Source organism: Phocoena phocoena, chromosome 21 (genome assembly GCF_963924675.1).
Source record: "Phocoena phocoena chromosome 21, mPhoPho1.1, whole genome shotgun sequence".
NCBI classification, from domain to species: domain Eukaryota; kingdom Metazoa; phylum Chordata; class Mammalia; order Artiodactyla; family Phocoenidae; genus Phocoena; species Phocoena phocoena.
This window is the reverse complement of record NC_089239.1, coordinates 23,125,260-23,148,103: the sequence shown is the minus strand read 5'-3', so window position 1 is coordinate 23,148,103 and position 22,844 is coordinate 23,125,260.

Sequence of the window (22,844 nt, the reverse complement as noted above, 5' to 3'; positions counted from 1 at the left end):
CAATGCAGGGGACACGGGCTCAAGCCCTGGTTCAGGAAGATCCCACATGCCACGGAACAACCAAGCCTGTGAGCCACAACTACTGAGCCTGCATGCCACAACTACTGAGCCCGTGTGCCACAACTACTGAGCCCGTGTGCCACAACTACTGAAGCCTGCGTGCCTAGAGCCCATGCTCCACAACAAGAGAAGCCACCGCAATGAGAAGGCTGCACACCATGATGAAGAGTAGCCCCCCCTCGCCGCAACTAGAGAAAGCCCGCGCACAGCGATGAAGACCCAACACAGCCAAAAATAAATATAAATAAATTAATTAATTTTAAAAATTCGTATGCAAATATTTATAGAACCTTTCTTGATAATTGCCAAACACTGGAAACAACCTAAATGTCCATCAACAGGTGAACGTATAAACAAACTCTCATAAATACATACGATGGAATACACCCCAGTAATAAAAAGGAATGAAGTTTTGATAAATACAACTTCTCCGGGGTTTTGTGCTGAGGGGAAAAAACAAAACAAAACAACACAAAAACTAATCTCCAGAGGTCACAGACTGTATGACTCAATTTATACAACTTCTTGAAATGACAAAATTGTAGAGATGGAGAACAGGTTAGTGGTTGCCATGGGTGAGGAATGGTGGGAGGGGGCGGGGAAAGGGGGCGACTATAAAGGAGCTGCACTAGGGAGGTTTCTGTGGTGTTGGGATAGCTCTGTATGTTGGTTGAGGTGGTGGTTACACAAATCTGTGCCTGTGATAAAATGGCAAACATTGTATCAAGTCAGTTTCCTGCTTCTGATCTTGTACTATAGTTTTGCAAGATGCAACCACTGGAGGAAACTGGTTGAGGGTATAGGGGACCCCTTGGCACTATCTTTGCAACTTCCTGTGACCCTATTTCAAAATGAAAAGTTTATACACACACATATATACACACATGCATCCATGCACACACATATATGATACACACAATAACATGGATAAATCTCAAATACATTATGCTAAGCAAAGGAAGGTAGGCACAAAAGGCTGCATGCATTCTGAATGATTTCATTTATATGACATTCTGGAAAAGGCAAAACTTTAGGGGTGGAGAACAGATTAGTGGTTCCCAGGGATTACGTGGGAGGCAGCAATGGGGAGTTGGGGATGATGAGACTGTTCTGTATCCTGATTGCTCTGGGGTCACATGAATCTAGACATGTGTTAAAACGTATGGAACTGCACATCAAAAAAATGTTACTGTTTGTAAATTTTTAAATAAACATTAAAAAATAAATTGTCAGTAAAAGACAGAAAATTATAATTTCTATTCCAAGAAACTATTGTAATTGCTTTTGCATAAATTACACATCTGGTTTTCACAATGTAAATGTTCATAGTGACACTACCCAAAGGGGAAACACATTCCCTGAGACTGTGTGATTAAGTAAAGAGTTATCTTTGCATGCATTTAATCTCTTCAGTGTTTTAGATTTTAACAATACAAATGAGAAGCTTTGATGGCTTTTGCTTTATTGACCAGCCAGCTCAAATTACAGCTGGATGCCTACCAAAGCTTGAATGATTATACCATGAAATAAAGTCTGAACAGGGTATGGGAAAGCTAACCTGAAACCAAAAGAGAGTTTTGGAAAAAAAAAGAAAGGAAGGAAGGAAGGAGGGTGGGAGAGAGAGAGAGAGAGAGAGAGAAATGAAAGAAAGAAAGGAAGGAAGGAAGAAAGAGAAAGAAAGGAGGGAGGGAGGGAGGGAGGGAGAGAGAGAGAGAGAGAGAAAGAAAGAAAGAAAGAAAGAAAGAAAGAAAGAAAGAAAGAAAGAAAGAAAGAAAGAAAGAAATGAAAGAAAGAAAGAAAGAAGGAAGGAAAGAGAGAAAAAGAGAGAAGGAAAGAACTCAGGTATACATTCTGTATTTAGCAGTTGATTCTCTGGACTCATTGGGAGATTTGGAATGTAATATGTTTGCTCTCCACCGCACCCCACCCCTGAGAGTCTCTCCCAGCAGGTTTATTTACTCATTGCTTAACTTCTGTGGAATGCTTTCTCACCTGAGTATATCAACAACAGGATAAGACTAGAGGATAGGCAACCAGAGCTGAATCAGTGGGACAGGTGACTGATAGATCAACAACTGTGAATTTCAAGTCACCACTGTTGTGCTCAGGTATTTTCTTCATGTTATTTTTGGCTTGGTTCCACATCAGAAAGTTTAAACGCTGAAGTTTAAACAGCTTTTAAGAAAAATCTTTTGATGTCCAATCATCTTTTCGTAGTTCTCAAGATTTCTTTCTCAGCATCATGACATATAAACATTAAAAACTGAAATCCCCAGCTGGTGTTTAGTCACCAATAAAAATGGAATTTCAACTCTGGCGTGTGCCTTCTCCCGCATCTGGGAAGGTGCTGCTTCCCATTCTCTCTGTGTCTATCACACCAGTGCTAAGCTTCTCTTCACATTTAAAAATGGAAATTTCTGACTCTGAGCTCAAAGTGCCTCAAATGATGTTGGTGGGAACTGAGCTTTAAAATACTTATCACTTAATTTCCTTTACTATTATAGCTCAGAGAGGCATGCCATGTGGGCCTTTTGCTGTTTGTTTACATTTCTAAACTTTTTATTAAAGTAATAAAAGCATGAATTTTAAAGAGTCTAATAGTTCTACAATGTTTGTTTTGACAAACAGTAATTCCCCCACCAACTCTTCTCCAGAAGAAACACTTTCGAGCGTCTGAGCTGAAGCTTTTGGTATTGACCTCTACATCTCTAAATAAGATGCTCACGTATTGCTTTTGAAGGGTAGCAGGATAAAACGCCCCAAAATATGCTGCTTTGGTGTATTTGTTATTTTGAGATGTAAACACTTGAAAAACAGCAATGAAGGGAGGGGCTTCCTCTGAACTCCCTTATCTGCCTAAAGACAGATCCTCCAAAAAGAACCAATGGTCACAGATCCCCTCCGGGAGTTTCATCAACCAGGAAAGAGGGACTCTTGTCACCAGAAAGGAGACTAGAAGTTGACACCACACCCAGACACACGTCATCACAAACTATCGCACCTTCCGTCTGCCCATTCATTGTCCTAAATATCACTTACTCTCCCCTCAGAGGCCCACATCACCCCTCCCCTTTCCCTATGAAGATGGCAGTTAAGTTTGAATTCTAAGGCACTTGGGGAGTTTCTCAGTTTCCCTGTATATCTTCCACGCAAACATGAGGTACACATATTAATAAACTTCTATTTGTTTTTCTTTGTTCATCTTTTAGAAAAGAGGTCTTAGATAACAACTCAGAAGAGTAGAGGAAACATTATTTTTCTTCCCACACAGTTTCCCTGATTTTTCACTTTTAGGCATTATCTATTGACTTACCACTTTGCAAGCTAGGAAGAGATTTGACTCTCTCTCCTCCCCAGACGCCCATGGAACACATACACCCTTCCCATCCCCTTATCTTTCCAACACAGTAATATCGTAATTTTTGTTAGATCTTTATTCGGTGTTTATATCTTTACAATCACGTAAATGCTACACTGAGCAAAGTCTTGTAATAAACTACAATGACTTTTCCTCTCCTGAACAGCTTTTTATTTCCCTGGATAGTAACTTTGTTATGATGATGATGGTGATTAGTGCTTATCACAAATTCAAACACAAAGTCTCACTGAATTACATAAGCATCCACCCTCTCAAGACATTTGGAACATCACATATTTCATCCATTTGGCCTTCTTGAAGAAATATCTCCCTCACTCTCTGACAGGCTCCAGTCTGAACTGTTTGTTCCCAACAACTGGGGTAGAACCACCATCCGGGGATTTTCCTTCACCATCTTCCTGGGGGTTCCCTTCACTTCACTCTTGTGTTGGATCTCCTGTTTCCTGGATCTTGTGTCTTCTTCCTTGGTTTACTCCCTTGTTTTGGCAAAACATATCCTTTAGTAGCTTCCTCATAAAGACACGTGGGAAATACAAGTTTTGAAACATTGTCTTTCTAGAAATGTCCTTATTCAGTCCTCATGCATAATTGATGTTGTGCCTATGCATAGAATTCTAAGGTAGGAGCCATGTTTCTTCAGAGTTTTGAAGGCATTGCTTTATTGTCTTCTAGCCTCTGGTATTACTGCCGAGAAACCAGATGCCCTTTTAATCTGACCCATCCATCCTTTAATCATCTAAGATCTTCTCTTTATCCCAGGAGTTCTAAGGTCTCACCATGACACATCTTGGTTTGTGTCTGTTTTCCTCCCTGCGTGTCAGCCTGGAAACGTACCATTCTAACCTGAAAAACAGTTTTGGATTATTTTGTCAATGATTTCTTCCACTCCAGTTTGCCTGTTCTCTCTTTCTGAATCTCTTATTATTTAGATAATGTGACCTCCTGGATTAGTTTTCTATTTTTTACTTTTTCTCTTTCACATAGCTTTTGGGTTTTTGCTCTACTTTTTGGAAGAGTTCCTCAGTTTTATCTTCCAATTTATAAAATTTCTATTATCATGCTTCTGAATTTGTTTAAAGCTCATTTTTCTTCAAAAGTTCTGGTTTTATACCATTCGGCTACTGTTTCAAGGTTGAAATATCTTTTCTTGTATCCTGGAAGATACTAACCAACCCTGATTTTTTTTTTTTTAATATCTCTGTTGTTTTCATGTTGCTTTCATGATGTTGGTTTGTCTTGGTCTGGATCTTTCACATCAGGGTTCTCCTCACATGTGGTAAATCTTGACCATATGCTCATAAGAGTGATATGTGGCAGGGGCTTATCAACAGTGAACTTCACCCTAGAGTGGTCTGGCTGAGTTGTTTCATTGGGAAACTCATCATCAGTATCTCTATGACTTGCTTCTTGGGCTGGTCAGATTCCCAGAGGACTTTTCCAGTCTCATACCTGGAGGACAAAGGCCTGGCTGCCAGTATGCTCAAATATCATCAAATGAATGATAGACTAATCCTTCTGAAAACGTTATGGTGTCTATAAATTAGGCAGCCTGATGTAGTAGAGCTCTGGATTGAGAGTTTGAAGTCTGGATTCTACTAACATTTTGGCTATAATCTATCTGGTGACCTTGAGCAAATCCCTTTATATCTTGGAGGCTCAATTTTCTCATCTAAAAAATGAGTGCCACTTCTCAACTTTAATGTACATGAAATTGACATTACTATGTTCTGGGTCCCACCTCCAGCGACTCTAATTTGGTTCTTCTGAGATGAGGCCAAGAACCTGCATCTCTAAGAAGCAACTTGAGTGATTCTGATACAAGTGGGCTGGCGACCACACCAAATGGAGCATCGATTTAGACCTTTATTTATGTATAAAACAAACATTTATTGAGCACCTCCTATATGTTTTAGGAGGTGGAGAAGCAAGAAGGGCCCTGCTCTCTGGAGTTTACACTCTCGTGGGGGAGACAGCCAAAAATACATAAATAAATAGTTAAATAGCACCATACAATACTAAGTGATAACTACTGCGTAGAAAAAGAAATGAAGCCGAGGGACAGAGAAGGGTTGGAACGAGCAGTCGAGCCTTCCAGCTGAAAGACGATCGACTCACCTAGCACGTGTACACCACAGTGTCCAAAGAGCAAGTTGTATTAGACACTTGTCCTGGCCCGATTGCTTCTAGAGGCCATGAATGACACCAAAGAAGTGTGGAATGCAGCTGGCTGCTTATTCTTCAGCAAAGAATGTCACTGGCAAGCAAACAGCAAACAGTTCCAGAAAATGTGCAATTATGTGCCCCACAGTGTGGTGCTGATCCTAAGTGCAGTGGAAGTTTTCCAAGGATGGGGATCAGCCTGGGCTGAAGTGGATAAAGAAGCTTCTTGGAAGACGGTTCTGAGACAGCGCTCAGAAGATGTGTTGATTTGGGAGATGGAAACCAGTACCCCAGTGGGCTTTATAAAGATTTTTAGGTTGTTGATGAGGTTGGCAAAGATGTTCAAACCTAGAGAGGTTTGATACCTGCAGCTGTCAAAGGAGAAGCACAACCTTGGAGGAAAGGCAGGGATGTAATCTACAAATGATAAATGTAATTAACACTGCTGTATGTTATATATGAAAATTGTTAAGAGAGCAAATCCTATGAGTTCTCATAACAAGGAAGAAAATTTCTTTTCTTTTTCTTGAATTTTATATCTATAAGAGATGATGGATGTTCACTAAACTTATTGTGGTAATTACTTCATGATGTATGCAAGTCAAATCATTATGTTGTTCACCTTAAACTTAACCAGTGCTGTATGTCAATTAGATCTCAATAAAGCTGGAAGAAAAAAATTTTAATAAATAAATAAAATTTTAAAAGGAGAAGCACAACCTTGGAGAAAAAGCAGGGGACACAAGCTCTCACCTTGCCTTAGCCACAGATTAATTTTAGGGCCTTGGGCATATCATTTAATCTCTCTGAGCTTTAATTTCTTCAGTCATAAAAGAGGGATAATAACTTACGTCAACCTCTTCCATGGGCATAGGGTAAGCGGAAAAAGGAGCTGATAGCTGGGAAGATGGTTAGGATAATAAAGAATAGTTGGAAGAAGGCTATTATTAAGTATGATCTTTAGGATTTTTACAGCTCACAATTGGAAATCTCTCTGTAACTGCACCATGGAGAGTCTTGAAGCTATGAACTCCCTGTGGGCGCCTTACCTTCAAACCCATCAGATTCCATGGATACTAAACCCAGTTTTTATGGTTTTATCTTCCACTATATAGATTTAATATTCACCACTGGCTTAGATCCCTGTATCTCCTTCCAAGCAGCCCCTGACTCACTGCTTGGGGTGGCCTGGGCACACAGGAGAATAGCGACCCAAGATCCCTGCTCTGACTTAAGCTACATAAAAATGGAATACATGGCACACTTTAAAATCAAATTTCTCATATTTTGAGGGCAAGATCAAATCCGTAATTTGTGATCAGCCCAGGGCTCTGGGTCTCCAACTGGCCCATGAGGAGTGGGTGGGTGGAGGGCCACACGCGGCACGTCTTCCATGAGCATCAGCTCTGGTTCATGGAAAGGAACTTTAAATCTCCTTGTCATATTAAGTCAAACATGCTTAACTTGGTATCTTTGGTCTCACAAGCCTGTGTCTAAAAAGGAAATTCTAATCCTCTTTTAATACTAAAATTACAGTGTCATGAGCTCACACCAGGCTGCTCACTGGAATTTCTAAGAATTCCCAACGGCACTGCCTCACATACTCTAGGACATATTACTTTGCTTTTGCTACCCTTACCCTTTGTTTCTTCAAGTTGTTGCCATAATGGAGTCTCTGATCTCTACAGTTCCGGGAGATATCTGCCCCTTTGGGCCCAGCTGTCCTTAGCTGGTGACCACCACTGCCACCCACACTGAGCCTCATGGAAAGGACAGTCCCCTCTCTCACTCCCTGCAGCTCAACTGAGCTGGTGTGCTGTGAGCCTAGGGATAACTGAAGGGCCACACAGAGGTGATGCACCTGCACTGGAAGCGTTTAGTGGTCGCCCCCCCACGCCGTCTTGGTCACCCTCATGATCACCATTCTGCCCTCTGCAGGCTTCGTGGGGCACAGGGCGCCATATCACCACCCACTGCTCACAGCCCACCAGTTAGAATCCCCATGTAGCTCCATACCTTGGAATCGAGGCCAAATAAACCCCAGAGGAAAAAAATCCTACTTCCCCCAGTCTCAGTCCCCCTCTTTTCCTACTCTGGGATTAAACTTTTTTCAGGATGACCAACAGTAGGAACGTCCATTTGTTCAGAAGAAAACACTTGCTCCCACCCACAAGGTCTGGTCACCACCAGCCAATACCACTCAGTAGAGTAACTAACAATGCATTTCACAAAATCCAGCCCAGTCAGTTTCTGGCACAGTCAAGAATCAGACCAAGAGGACAAATATTGTGTGATTTCACATACAAGGTACCTAGAGTGGTCAAATTCCTAGGGACAGAGAATAGAATGAGGGTGGCCAGGGGCTGGGGGAGGCGAAATGAGGAGTTAAGATGTAATGGGCATGAGAGTTTCACTGGGAGGAGCTAAAGCTGTTCCGAATGGCGGGGATGGCTGCAAATAATGTGAATGCACTTAATGCCACATTTTCAAAAACGGTTAAAATGATAATTTTTTTTGGAATTTTATTTATTTTTTTATACAGCAGGTTCCTATTAGTTAGCCATTTTATACATATTAGCGTATATATGTCAATCCCAATCTCCCAATAAAATGATAACTTTTATGTTATGTATATTTTACCACAATTTAAGAAAAAGAATCAGCTCAGCTTGCACTGTGCCAGTCGGCCAGTTCTTGCCACCGGTTTCCTTCCGGCGTGAGGTGACATGGAGACCAGGCCCTCGGGGCAGAGCCCAGCTCTCCTGTGAGCATGACTGGACTGAAAGGCATACAACCATTTCCCAAGAACAAGAGATTTTTCCTGCTCAGGCTAAATCCACATTTGGAGAGAAAAAAATTTTTCTTCTAACTCTTCAGGGGTGCAGTTGGCTGGTACTAACAACTGCCCTCAGGGCATCGGGGGCTCCCTGAGAACACTGAGCTTGTGCGTGCTTCATGGTTCTGTGACCCAAAGGCCCCTCTGGAATGATTTTCTCAAAACAGAAAAGTCTCTCCAGGGTATGTAGAGCCTCAGCTTCCGGTGCAGAAAACTGCTGGCAACTTTTAAATGGCAGAGAGTAAACTAGCCAGGCTCTATAAGCACCTGTTTGCACACAGGGAGACACTGGTGTGTGATCAAAATTTGCACGGATTTGACAGTGCAAACTTGAGTTCAAAGAAATTTTAGTCTTCCCTCTGGCTACACTCTCCTTCCTTTTTGGATTATTTGTTCTCTGGCTCTCAGCCCTCAGGAGCGTTTTTATGGAAAGGTTTGGGAATCCCCATCCAGTTGTAGCTTTGGCTGGAACTGCCTGTTTCAAGGAAGTCCCAGGTTGAAGCCCTCCTGGATGAAGGACCCACCCAGACACCTGGGAAACACACACTGTTGAACAGCATAATATTCTCCACGGGTACGCATTGTGATTACAGGGACTGTAAAGGGAGTTCACACAGGAGGAAGGAGAAAAAGAACTACTTGTTGTGCTGCGATGAAATCTGCCAAGGAGAATTCCCCAGCGTGGTTTACAGGCCCTCCCCCGGAGGAGTGTACTGCACACCCGTCTGGCCCGGGAATGCCAAAGCCCTCATCAGCTCCTGGCAGGCCTCAGTGGGGCTCTGGAGTCCAACACACTCCCCCAAGAAAAACAGAATTCCAAGATGTCGCTATGAATTACCCTAACGTGGTCATAACAGGTTCTCTTAAGATAGGATTCTGTTAAGCAAGAAAAAATATTTGAGTGCCGATCAAACCTGGACCTAAGCTGATAGATTTGGTTTACTACCATTAAAAAGACTGTCTGCTGCCCCGACTTCCTGAGAAGTTTTGTAAGGAAATTCACTGTTATTCTGCTTGTCTGCCCAGCATCTAAACTTTGCATTTCAGCAACCTCCCCACCCCACCCCCTTACTGAGGCAAAGTTTGCCTCACACGACAAAGGAAGAAAATGCCAGAGACTCACTTCCCCAGACTCCCTTGAAGGTCAGGCAGTGACCTAGTCTCTGCCCATCAGAGGGCCCCAGCCCAGGTTTTCCACTAGAAGCTACTGATGTGAAGGAAGAGGCGGAGGCAGCACCCGCGGTGATGCTGGGTGGAGGCAGCCGCAGGAGCTCTAGGAGCACCAGCCAGCGCGCCTGGTAGCCTCTAGTCCTACCAGCGGCAGCAGGGTTTCTGCGTGTGCTTTCGGCAGTTGTTCCTGGCTGTGCAGTCCCCAAGCCTAATTCTCCAGCCCTCCTGGCCATTCTATCAGCTATTCAATATCCTTTTTCAGAAAATCCCTTTCTAGTAAAATAAACCAGAGTCACTTCCTGCTACTTAAAGCTAAAATTCCCAAATGAAGTATTCTATTTGCATTATACACAGTGTTGTGTACAAGAAAATCTTCGTTTTGTTTTATTTTATTCTGTAAAGATTTTTTGATGTGGACCATTTTTAAAGTCTTTCATTGAATTTGTTACAATATTGCTTCTGTTTTATGTTTCGGTTTTTTTGGCCCCAAGCCATGTGGGATCTTAGCTCCTAGACCAGAGATCGAACCAGCACCCTCTGCATTGGAAGGCGAAGTCTTAACCACTGAACCACCAGGGAAGTCCCACCTTTGTTTTATTTTAGATTAAACCCTCATTTTGACACAAAACATGGAACATACCAGGGTGCTTTTAAATTGATACTCAATTCTCTAAAAACATCAGCAGTAAGCCTATGTTTCCTAAAGCGCAGGTCTTTATGGAGGAGAGGAGAGGCAGAGGAATGGACATTATAAAGAATCTGTAGTGCACAAAATATTTCCCAGTGGTCTGAGGAATCCATGTACCTAACAAAGATACCTAGAACTCCGAGAGTGCCAGACAGTAGGAAGCTCCTAGACCAGGGCATGCAGGACCCAGAGGGAAGATCAAGAAGGAAGAGGCTCCTGGTTTTCCTTCTTTCTCCCTCATCCATCCTCTCCCAGTGTTCCCAGGGCAGTACATTACCCATCAGTATAAAAAGAGCAGTGGGGCCCTTGCTGGCCCCTGCAGGGACTCGTGGGAACAAGGCAGAGAGCAATGCATAGGACTTGCATTCAAAACCTTTGGCCCTATGCAGCCACTATGGAAAACAGTATGGAGGTTCCTCAGAAAACTAAAAATAAAATTACTATATGATCCAGCAATCCCACTCCTGGGTATACATCCAGACAAAACTATAATTCAAAAAGATATATGCACCCCTAAGTTCATAGCAGCACTATTCATAATAGCTAAGACAAGGAAACAACCTAAATGTCCATTGACAGATGAATGGATAAGGAAGATGTGGTACATATATACAATGGAATACTACTCAGCCATAAAAAGAATGAAATAATGCCATCTGCAGCAACGTGGACGCAACTAGAGATTATCATACTAAGTGAAATAAGTCAGAAAGAGAAAGACAAATACCATATGATATCACTTATATGTGGAATCTAAAATATGGCACAAATGATCCTGTCTACAGAACAGAAACAGGCTCACAGACATAGAGAACAGACTTGTGGTTGCCAAGAGGGGGCAGAGAGGGGGAGGGAGGGACTGGGAGTTTGGGGTTGGTAGATGCAAACTATTACATTTAGAATGGATAAACAACAAGGTCCTACTGTAGAGCACAGGGAATTATATCTAATCTGGGATAAAACATAAATGGAAAAGAATGTAGAAAAGAATGTGTATATATGTATAACTGAGTCACTTTGCTGTACAGAAGAAATTAACACAACATTGTAAAACAACTATATTTCAGTTAAAGAAAACAAAACAAAACTTTGGCCCTAAGCAGGGCTGTTCCCAGCTGTGAGCTGGTTCCTGTGATTGGTTCATGCTCGTGGTCATGTGGGGCTTCGGGTTCCTCACTTGTAAAATGGGGGGAGGGGTGTGAGTTAAATCAGTGGTTCTCAAATCCCAGCTCCAGAACTGGCTCTGGACTGGGAAGAAGTCTTCGTTTTTCACAGGTCCATGTAGAAATGAGAAAACACCCCCTAAAAATCTAATGAGTTTTTCATAAAGCTAATTTATTTCTATCAAAACACTAAGTTATATTTCGTTTAATATATAATTATAGTATGTAATGTAATTATAATATATAATGTAACATGAGGGTGACAGTGAATAATAGGTGCTTTAAATTATTTTATTTGAATAAATTAAAAGTTGGCAACTCTGTACAGGTCTTCCACATCCTTTTTAGGAATTTTATCAGTCTGTGAAATCCAAGTATCTGGAAACTGTTAGGTTAACTAAACTTTAGTTTCCCTCCTGCTCTAAACTTCTTTGTGTCTATGCATTTGACTCAGTGAAATACCTGGGGAGTAAATAGTTGAGAGTCAGATTTTAATTTAATATTAAACTGAGCGTAATACTCATGCAATAATATATTCCTTTTATTTAAGAGATTTTATTCATTTTATTTTATTTATTTATTTTCGGCTGCATTGGGTCTTTGTTGCTGTGCGCGGGCTTTCTCTTAGTTGCAGTGAGCAGGGTCTACTCTTCCTTCTGTTGTGCGGGCTTCTTGTTGCAGTAGCTTCTCTTGTTGTGGAGCACAGGCTGTAGGTGCGTGGGCTTCAGTAGTTGTGGCACGCAGACTCAGTAGTTGTGGAGCACGGGCTTAGTTGCTCCGCGGCATGTGGGATCTTCCCAGACCAGGGCTCGAACCCGTGTCCCCTGCATTGGCAGGCGGATTCTTAACCACTGCGCCACCAGGGAAGCCCAATAATATATTCTTATGGCATTGGTTGAATTTAATTAATACCCCTGCCTTAGTCCCTAATATCTACTATAAATGGATTTCAGCAAAGACTGTATGCCTCCCTTTAGCCAGTGGTGAACAGTTAACTCTGACTGCAGCTAGGCGCCTGCCTCCTTTCAGAAAACCTTGAGCGAAGGACAATATTCTGACCTTTTACCTAGTTAGCAGTCAGCATTCGCACTATTACTAGTTCTGCCCACTGCTTCCCAGGCATGACTTGCTGCCAAAACTGGGCCCATGCTCAGCACGTGTCACCTGGATCCATTTCAGAAATAGTTGGGGGTGACTTCAACTGGCAGGGCCCTACACAGATGAGTCTGTGCTTTGAGAACAGCTGGTTATTTCTAAGTCTCAGTCTGTGAGTTACTTAGAGTGTTAATTTCCATTCACCCCAGGACCTGCTGGGGATAGAAATGACAGGAATCTTAATTTATGCTGGTATTTAAATATCACTATGCTTACAATGAAGCTTTACTAATTGAAAAGTAGCTCTATTGTTTAGTTTCTCGTTTTTTTTGCCCGAGTATCCCAGTTCCCACTCAAGGTATAAAAATACCCAACGTCTTCCTGAGCCCTACTCTAAGCTAGGTTCTTTTTTTCATGAAATTGTGTCCCTTTCATCCTGAGGCCTTATCTCAATCTGTAAAGGGATATAATTACAGTTGGCCTCCATACCTGTGAGTTCTGCATCTGCAGACTCAACCTTCTTGGGTACAGATGGCCTACTGGACCACCCCATTTTACATAAGGGGCTTGAGCATCTGTGGGTTTTGGTACCAAGGGCGACCTGGAACCAATTCCCCACGGATACCAAGGGAGGACTGTACATGTTTATTTGTGTGATTATTTGAATAATAGCCCCCATTTGCTCTGGGTGCAAAATACTAAGAGATCCAGGATCAGGTACAATTTTGTTTACCATTTTACACCCAGCACCATATGCCCAGCACACAGCAGGCATTCAGTAAATGTTTACTGACTGAATAAGCAGGATGAAGTGCCAGGGAACGTGTCACTGCTTAAGGGCAAGTTGTCAAAAAATACTTGTTCATTCTCAACAACCAACTTTCTGCTACTCTGTGGCTTCAAATCTATGACTTGAAGTACATACTAAAACCAAGTCAAAGTGCTGATACTAACTGTTTGGAAGCTGATTCTTGGGGGAAAATCAACTGACAATAGTGGCTATGCTCCCTGTGTTGTACAATATATCCTTGTAGCTTATTTTATACCTAATAGTTTGTACTTAATCCCCTACCCCTATATTGCCCCTCCCCCCTTCCCTCTCCCCACTGGCAACCACTAGTTTGTTCTCTATATCTGTGAGTCTGCTTCTTTTTTGTTACATTCAGTAGTTTGTTGTATTTTTTAAATTCCACACATAAGTGGTATCATACAGTATCTGTCTTTCTCTGTCTGGTTTAATCCACTTAGCATAATGGGTAGGCTCCTTTTAGAACCATAGGCTGGAGGAGGAGGTGCCTCCTTTGTCCTGCAAGCAAGGAGCAGCCCTACCCCAGGGACAAGAAGGTTCTGGGAACAGGGGCAAAGGTTCTTCCAGGTCCCTGAGCAGTCAGGTGCCAAAACAAGTCCTGGCACTGGCTTGGTCTTAGCAGGTACAGAGTATGTGCTAACCAAAGGAGATGATTTCTAGCGCAAAGAAACTTGTCCTCCAGGTCATGAGGACCTCGTGGCCGGCCATGACTCGGCTGGGAATTTAGCTTTCCCTACAAGTGCTGGCATGAGGGCCCCATTTCAGAGTCCGAAGTGGCGAAGCTGCCCCGGGCTCACCTTGTCAAGGACACCTTCTCCTTAGCTGCCTCAGGACAGGATGGAGCCAGACCACCCCCCTGGGCTTGAGAGTCTGAAGGCACGAGGGGTCACCCCAGGTACGTGACACCATTATGGGACTCGGGGAAACTCTTCTTGTCGCTGTGCACGTTATCAAAGTCTTGTGCTCCCACCTGGTCTTTCCCCATTAGTGATGGGGTACAGCCCAGCAGGTAAACAATTGGGGAGTTTGATTTGGTTTGCTGTTTGTTGTTTTGAGGGAGAAGTGAACTGACACTGGGGTTCCCTCACCACCTCTTTCCCCCTCTCTCCACTGAAATGGGGCACTTCCAAATTGTCTATCCTTTGCCCTGTTTGTCACACAGAAGGCTCATATACTCGGGACTTCTTTGGTGCCCCTCCCCCCATTTACACCACCTGCGGGGGCTCCATCCCACATCTGCTGAGTACTTCCTCCCAGTGTGCCCCATCACCTCAGACTCAAGTTCAAAACTTACTTCTTCATCTGTCCTCCAACAACCTTCCCCTGTGGAATCCTGTATTTCTGTCACTGATGCTAATATTCCCTCATCATCCAGGCTGAAAGTCACCTGCCTCCGACCTGTGCCCCTGCCATCAGTGACAGGCCTTCCCAGTCTTCCTCTGCAGCCCCTCTTGTCTACCCTCTCCTTTCACTGCAGACCCTGGGCGAGACCTCTGTGACCCAATGACCCCCCATCACCAGCACATCCTGAATGGTGTCACCTCCATCCTCTCCATTTTTAACCTATGGGCCCATGGATTGGGCCTCCCGAGTCTCCCAGGGAACTTGTTAGAACACGGAGGCCTGGACCCCACTGCAGCCTGACTAAAATGGAAGCTTTGGAGGTGGGACAGTGGCATCTGCCTTCAAACTGAAAGCCTGACACTCAATCATATTCTGAACTCATCCAGGATGTCATGGTGATGACACAGACTTTGGAGTCACACGCTCCTTGGGTTCAGATCCCAGGTTGATCACTTACTGGTTTTGTGATCTTTAACAAACTATTTAACCTCTTGGTGCCTCAGTTTCCTCCTCTGTAAAATGGGGGTCGACGTGAGGATTAAATGTCATGATACATGAAACACTATTTACGGTTAAGATTCTCCCACCTAGTACACCAGCCATGGATGAACTTTCCATTTCAAAGCACCACTTTCATTAAGTCACTGTCCTTACTCAAAAATGTCCAACATTTGCTTTCAAAGAGTAGAGTTTGGAAGGCAGGAAAAAATAATTTTATGGTGAAGAAACCTGACAAAGAGTAGCTTGGCCAGGGGGTCAAGAATAACATCAACCGTGAGGTCACGTTGACAGTATGTGGCCCCTAATAGGGTGAGATTACAGGGCGTTTTACCTCTGTGGTCTCCCTCCAAAAACCCATATCCCCAGTGTAACCACGAGGAAAATATCAGACAAACCCAAATTAAGGGACCGTCTACAAAATACCTGACCAGTACTCCTCAGAACTGTCTGCGTCACCAATCTCAAGGGAAGTCTGAGAAACTGTCACAACCAAGAGGCACTTAAGGAGATATGACATCTAAATGTAATGTGTCCTGATACGATTCTGGAGTAGGAAAAGGACATTAGGTAAAAATTAAGGAACTCTGAATACAGCAGGGACTTCAGTTAACAGTAATGTATCAATATTTGTTCATTAATTATAATAAGTGTACCATACTAACATAAGATATCAGTAATCAGGGAAACAATGTCAAGTTTGTGGAAACCCTCTGTACTATCTTTGAGCTTTTGGATGGGTACAGATTTGGATGGGTATCATGATGGAATGAATCATGGATGAGAAAAGGGGCATTAGGGGAAATCTGAGTAAAGAGTGGACTTCAGTTAAAAATAACATCAGTGTTGGCTCACTAATTGTGACAAATACACCATAGTAATATAACATCTTAACATCAGGGGAAACTGGGTGAGGGCTATATGGGAACTCTTTGTATTGTCTTTGCAACTTTTTGGTAAATCTAAAACTATTCTAAAATTTAAAATTTATTCAAATAAAAAAGGAAAGTCCAACAACTCCCACCGTCTACACCACCAGCTCATTAGTCTGACATCTCACCCCATCTCCCACCGCTCTCAACTGGAACCCTCCACTCTACCTCGCTGGGTCTTCCAGGGACTCACCACCCAACCCCCAGCAAGCACTGTGCTCTGAGCCCCTACCATGCGGAGCTCGGCCTCACTCCCACCTCCTTTCAATACTCAAGATCCTACCAGACTTTTTGGGCCCAGGTGGGGTGGCCCTTCTTCACGATTCCTGCCTGACCCGGACTGCTTCCTCCTCTGAATTCTTACACTGCTTCCTTCTTTCCCTCCCACTGTATTTGCATTTTGTCTGGTAGTGTGGTTGAATCCATCTCTCCCCCACCAAACAAGACAGCACTCAGTGGCAGGACTACCTGGCCCTTCTCTGTGTCCCTGTGTTACCTATCATGTTCCTCTAACCCTCCAGACCACTCTCCTCCTCCTAAGAGAGTCTTTGCAAGTGCTTTTTGAAAAACCGTGGTAAAATATACACAACATAAAATTTACCAGTTTAGCCATTTTTAAGTATACAATCTGAGGCATGAAGCATATCCACATTGTTGTGCAACCGTCAATACCATCCATCTTCAGAACTTTCATCTTCTCAAACTGAAACTCTATCCCATTAAACACTCACCTTTCCCACTGAGTCCTCCCTCCAGCCCCTGACCTTTGTGTTATATTTGCCAACGTCCGTTTACAGACATAAGTAACACCAGCATCAATAATCAGATTCAAAAGCTCTTGGCCAAGCCTCAGATGGATTAATATATAAAGGTGACTACCGTATCCACCTCTCGTCCATCCTCTGCAGATGTTATAAGCTTGCTTTTTGCTCCAAAGAAGGGACAGTCAAGGAAATCAAGCATTCTACATGTGATAATGTTAATAGTACCCACTGGAGGATAGCCCATTCCTCCCATTTGGCCCCCAACAATATCAATTTCTACCTGGCTGACTGAAATCTAACCCTTAGTTTACATTTCCTCTGACCACATATTTATTAGTAATAGTGTTGCTGCTGTCATATGCTATTGGAAATAACAGTTGATTGTATTGGTCAGAATAAGCAAAGGTAACTGCCCTAAGGACAAATCCTTAAATCCCGATAGCTTAATACAGCTAAGATTTATTTCTTGCCCTTGTAAGTCAGGTGGCTCTCCTGCATGGCGCTCCTCCAAAAGGTGACTCAGAGTCATCTTCCTTCTTGTGATTCCACTGTCTTGGAGTCCTTTTCTTCTAGCCATGCGTGTAAATGGCAGAGAGAGAAAAAGCAGAGAAGGAACCCTGATCTAAACAGCCTCAGACTGGAAATGACATTTCACTTCTGTCCACATTCCATTGGTAAGAACCAGTCATATGACACCACGTGCAAGGGGGGAACATACCCTTCCTGTGTGCCAGGAGGAAAAGAAAATGGTTTGATGATCGCATAGCATTGTCTCAGCTATAATAACATCACAGATACCTTGAGCTCGGTGATCCTCTTTGAGACCAGTAAGGTCTTTGGCTAATTCTCTGGAGAGATTTGTCCAGAAAATTCTGTTGTCAGGCTTCATGATAATAATACCCATGTGAGACACCAAACTAAATGTTTTACATGCATCACTCTACTTAATCCTGTAACTACTTTAGAAGCAAATATAATTGTTCAGATTCTTATTTTACACATGAGAAAAATATTTTTGGTCCCCTGTACTAGTTTAGCTTGCCGATGGCCACCTTCTCGTTGCGTCTTCACATGGTTTTCCTCTGTGCATGTGCATATCTGTGTCCAAATTCCTTCTTATTATAAGGACACCAGTCATCATATTAGGGCTCACCCTAGAGACCTCATTTTAACTTAGTTACCTCTTTAAATGATTTATCTCCAAATACAGTTACATTCTGAGGTACTAGAGGTTAGGACTTCAACTTATAAATTTTGGGAGGACACAATTCAGTCCCTAACATCTCCCAAGTTTTCTTATGTGAATTTATCCTATAAAAATAATGAAGAATGTATGTAAAAATTTCACAAGTTGTTTTGTGCAACCTTGCTTCTAATAACAAAAATGTTCAGCTGCAATGAACAGAAAACCCAACTTAAAGTGGCTTAAACATAAGGAGTTCAAATGTAGGTGGTTATTGATGTTGGGTTAAAGGCTCTCTGAAACCCTCTTACTGTTTTCTTATGCCCATCACCTGATGGTTACATAATGGCTACTGCAGCTCCAGACATCATGTCTGTGTTTAAGGTAGGGAAAAAGGGAAAGAAGAATTGCATTTTCTCTCTCTTTTCATCAGGAAAGAAAAACTTTCCCAGAAATCTCCACAGTAAACTTTCTCTAATGTTTCCTGGGTTAGAACTGGGTCCCTTATCTAGCTCTAGCTGAACAACTAGGAAGGAGAGAGCTTTAGGGTGAGTTTAGAGTGTATAAATCTCCAGGGTGCCAGGTTGGAGAGAAGGAAAATCTGCATAGGGGCCACTGAGGCTCCCTTTTAAGGATTAACATTACTAGAACATTCTGGGTGAAATCAGGACTGCTCCAATTCATTGGGGAAGAAGTTAGATCATTGATGTGGGCTCAGCAAGTAGTTCCATGATATATGGCTGACACTAACCCAGGGTGTGGCTCCAGCGGGGCTCCCTTACAGACTTAGCACCCTCTTTTGGAAGCAGTGGTTAAGTTTATGAGCATAAGCTTATGAACTTGGAAATCTGATTGTAGGCATCACTGTTGCTTGTGTGGCAATCTAGCACACAAGAGGCAAACCAATTTTCTACAAGGGCACTATGGCTGGTAAGAGAACAAAGCCAGTGAATCACCCAGGATCTGGAGGGCCATGTAGCCTCTCCATCATCGTCTCCGGCTTTGCATTTAGAATAAGAACCGAGCCTTCCGGACCCCTGGGATTATTAGACAATTGAGGGGCAGGGAGGCCCAACCGCTATGAGCAAGGTTTCCATTAACTGGAAAAATAAAAGGGAAGTCTGTGACTGCACACCAGGTGGGTCATAAACACCCCGAGTAGCTTATTTTTTCTAAAACATCTACAATGAATATGTTCTAGTTTTGTAAATAGGGAACAAAACATAATAAAATGGTCTTAAAAAGAATAAAGATAGATATTACTTTTGACCAAAAAAAAAAAAAAGCCAAATTCTTAATTATTTCAAGGTATACTTTACATAATAGCAAAAAAATTGTAAACAATCCAAATGCATAACCTTTGGGGTACTGTCATACATTCATCTGAAAGAACATAGAGCCATTAAAACGGTAAATATATGGACTGTGTCAACACACAGAAAGTGCACAGGAATAAAAAGAACAAAGGCACACACGATCATTGAATGCTGCCATGGAAAGTCATGTTTAGACAGTGATAAGAATGAAAAATAATAGAGTTATGTCAATAGCTGGCATTTTCAAGCAAAAAGATTCTTTGTGTTTAGGAGAGGTGTGAGGTGTAAGTCTCCATAGAAAGATTTTTCTTTTTTAAATAGCAAATCTAGTTGATATGGCCTCTGTTAGGGACAGTGTGACCACATTTTCCCTGGGGTTCACGTGTTCAGGGCTGTCTCAGGCAAAAGAAGAATGTACATTTATGCCCCAGCCCTCTTGCCTAGCTTTGCCCGACTCAGGGCTCCCCGTGCTCCTCTCTCTCCCGCGCTCTCTCTATCTCTGTCTCTGTCTCTGTCTCTTTCTCTCCATCTCTCTCTGTCTATCTCTATCTCTCTCTTTAATCTCTCTCTCTCTCTCCCTATCTCTCTCTCTCTATCTCTACCTATCTCTCTCCCCTATCTCTATCTCTATGTCTTTATCTCTCTCTCTCTCTCCTTCTCTCTCTCTCTCTCTATCTGTATATCTCTTTCTCTGTCTCTATCTCTTTCCAAAGACCAAATTCGTTAAGTCCGTTTGCTCAGGCCTTGCCCTTTGCTCCTTGGTAGGCAGCCAATGTGGACGAATTAACCTCTGCTTATATATAATCAGTTGGGACACAGTAGAATATTCCCCTTCTTAGAAAATAGTTTTCTTTCTATACAATATTATTTTCTACTCCCCCTTTCCTCCGATTAAAAAAGTAACAGGTACCCATTACAACAAATTTCTAAAGTTTACAAATTATATTGGGGAACACTCTGTTGTGTTTGGGGGGCCTGCCACATTCACAGCCATTCCTAGGGGTTCCTTACCCACAGCTGGCCGTGCTGTGTGTCGTGTGGCTCTGCCCTCCGCCCCCACCCCGGCCACGGCTGGCTGGACCACGGTGGATACCGGGCTCAAGGGCAGCCAAACCACGGGCTGGCCATGGTCCACCGGGTGGGCTCCTGTGAAAGCCTTCCCCTGGTTTCACCGTGACTCACTGAGCCCATCAGGTCCTCTCTTGGGGAGTTTAAATGGGAGGCACACAGGAGTGGAAAGTGTGTAGGAGGAACATTAGTCTGAGGACATTCGGAGAGAGAAGGAAGGAAGCAAAAGCTGGAGGCAGCGGACTCGCACACAGACAGGAGGCACGGAGGACAACGCAGGCGAACAGGCGGAGTTTAGCTGGTGGTAGGAGAAGAAAGAGAGAGACTAAGGCAACGTTAGACTCCTAGCTTCATGAAGGAAGGGACCACGTTTGTATTCTGTCTGGAGAGAAACAGGGCCTGGCACATGGAAGTTATCCAGTGAGAGTCTGGATTGACTGACAGGATGAGAGACGAAGACAGGGAGGGGCAGATGGATGTCTGAGGGCAGCAACCTGCTGCCTCTGCAGACCTCTGAGCAGGCAACTGCCTCCATCCCACCCCCAAGGTCCCCATTCCAGTCTCCCCTGCGGACAAGGCTCCTGTCTTCCGTATTGCCCCACAGTTCCTCACAGTAAACCTCATCCTTCCAGTTCTTAGAAGCTCAGAGAGGTCAACAGAGAAATGTACAACAAAGAACAAAACAAAACTCCTCCATGAGCCAGGGGTGATCACTGTTCACTCTCATCCTGAAAACCTATTTTGTGTTCCATTATTTTAATATTAAACAAGTGAAATATCTCCATACCACAAATAATTCTTTCAAAACATGGTTTCAGTGGCTGCACTTAGTCCCTTCACTCTAAGGAGTATTAGGTGTTAGGTATCAGACACTGAGGTTATTTCTGACAGCTTGCTTCGTGAATAATGCCCTGCTGTCCACACAGTCTTGTACATGAATGTTTGTAGCAGCTTTATTCCTAGTGTCTGCCAAACACTAGAAACAACCCAAATGCACAACAACAGGAACATGGATAAACAAACTATGGTACATCCATATGGTGGGATACTACCCAGCAACACAAAGGAACAAACGACTGATGGGCACAATACCGTGGATGCATCTCAGAAACACCATGCTAAGTGGAAGTAGCCAGACAGAAAAGGCTACGCACTTGTGTGATTCCACTTATATGATCTTCATGGAAAGGCAAAACTATAGGATGAAAAGCACATCAGCGGTTGCCAGGGGCTGGGGCTTACGGGAGGGAACTGATGACAAGGGGCAGCACAGGTGAACTTCTTGGAATGATGGAAAAACTTTTGGTTGTGCTGGTGTTTATAGGACTATATACATTGACATAACTCATCCAGCTGTATACCCAATAAGAGTAAATTTTATGGTATGTAAACGATACCGGCAATAAATATGACCTCCCAAAAGTAATAGTGTCATGCAGAAAGTCCCTTCTACAGGTCTCTTTGAATAGCTATGAGTTTATCCTTTGGATAGATTTCCAGAAGCAGACTCACTGGGTCAAAGTGTATGCGCATTTTAAATTTAGTTAATTAACAATTAAATTTAAATAGCCACGTGAGGCTAGTGGCTACCATGTGGGCCAGCACAACTCTAGAGCACATCTGGTCCCTCACTGCAGGAGCAATGGCACCAGCGTCCAGTCGGCCTCACTGCAGGGCCCAGGCCTGATTACTCTCTGCCTCCTACTCCAGGGTCAGGACACAGGATTCTGTTTTGCTCCTGGTGCTGGAGTACCTGCCTCTGTGCACTCGCTGGATTCTCTCCCCCTGCTCCTGGGCGCCTGCCCTACTCGACACAGCCCTCTGGGGACTGGAATCCTGCACTCAGCGCCTTGGCAGGTTGGATGCCAGGGCTTCAGGTACCACGCTCTATTCACCTGCATCTACCTCCGACCCTCCTAGGCTGTCTGTCTTCCTACCTGTCTGGGCTTCTGCCTTGTTTACTGCTAGGACTTTCCTCTCTAGAAGCCTTGCTCATCCATGGTCATCACTGGAAGGAGAATCTTGATAATCTTTTTTTTTTTTTTTTTTTATGGTACGCGGGCCTCTCACTGCTGTGGCCTCTCCCGTTGCGGAGCACAGGCTCCGGACGCGCAGGCTCAGCGGCCAGGGCTCACGGGCCCAGCCGCTCCGTGGCATGTGGGATCCTCCCGGACCGGGGCACGAACCCGTGTCCCCTGCATCGGCAGGCGGACTCTCAACCACTGCGCCACCAGGGAAGCCCTCTTTTTTTAAAAAATTAATTTATTTAGTTGGTTGCACCGGGTCTTCGTTGCGCTAGGCAGGCTCCTTAGCTGCGCTAGGCAGGCTCCTTAGTTGTGGCAGGTGGGCTCCTTAGTTGCAGCCTCGCTGGCTCCTTAGT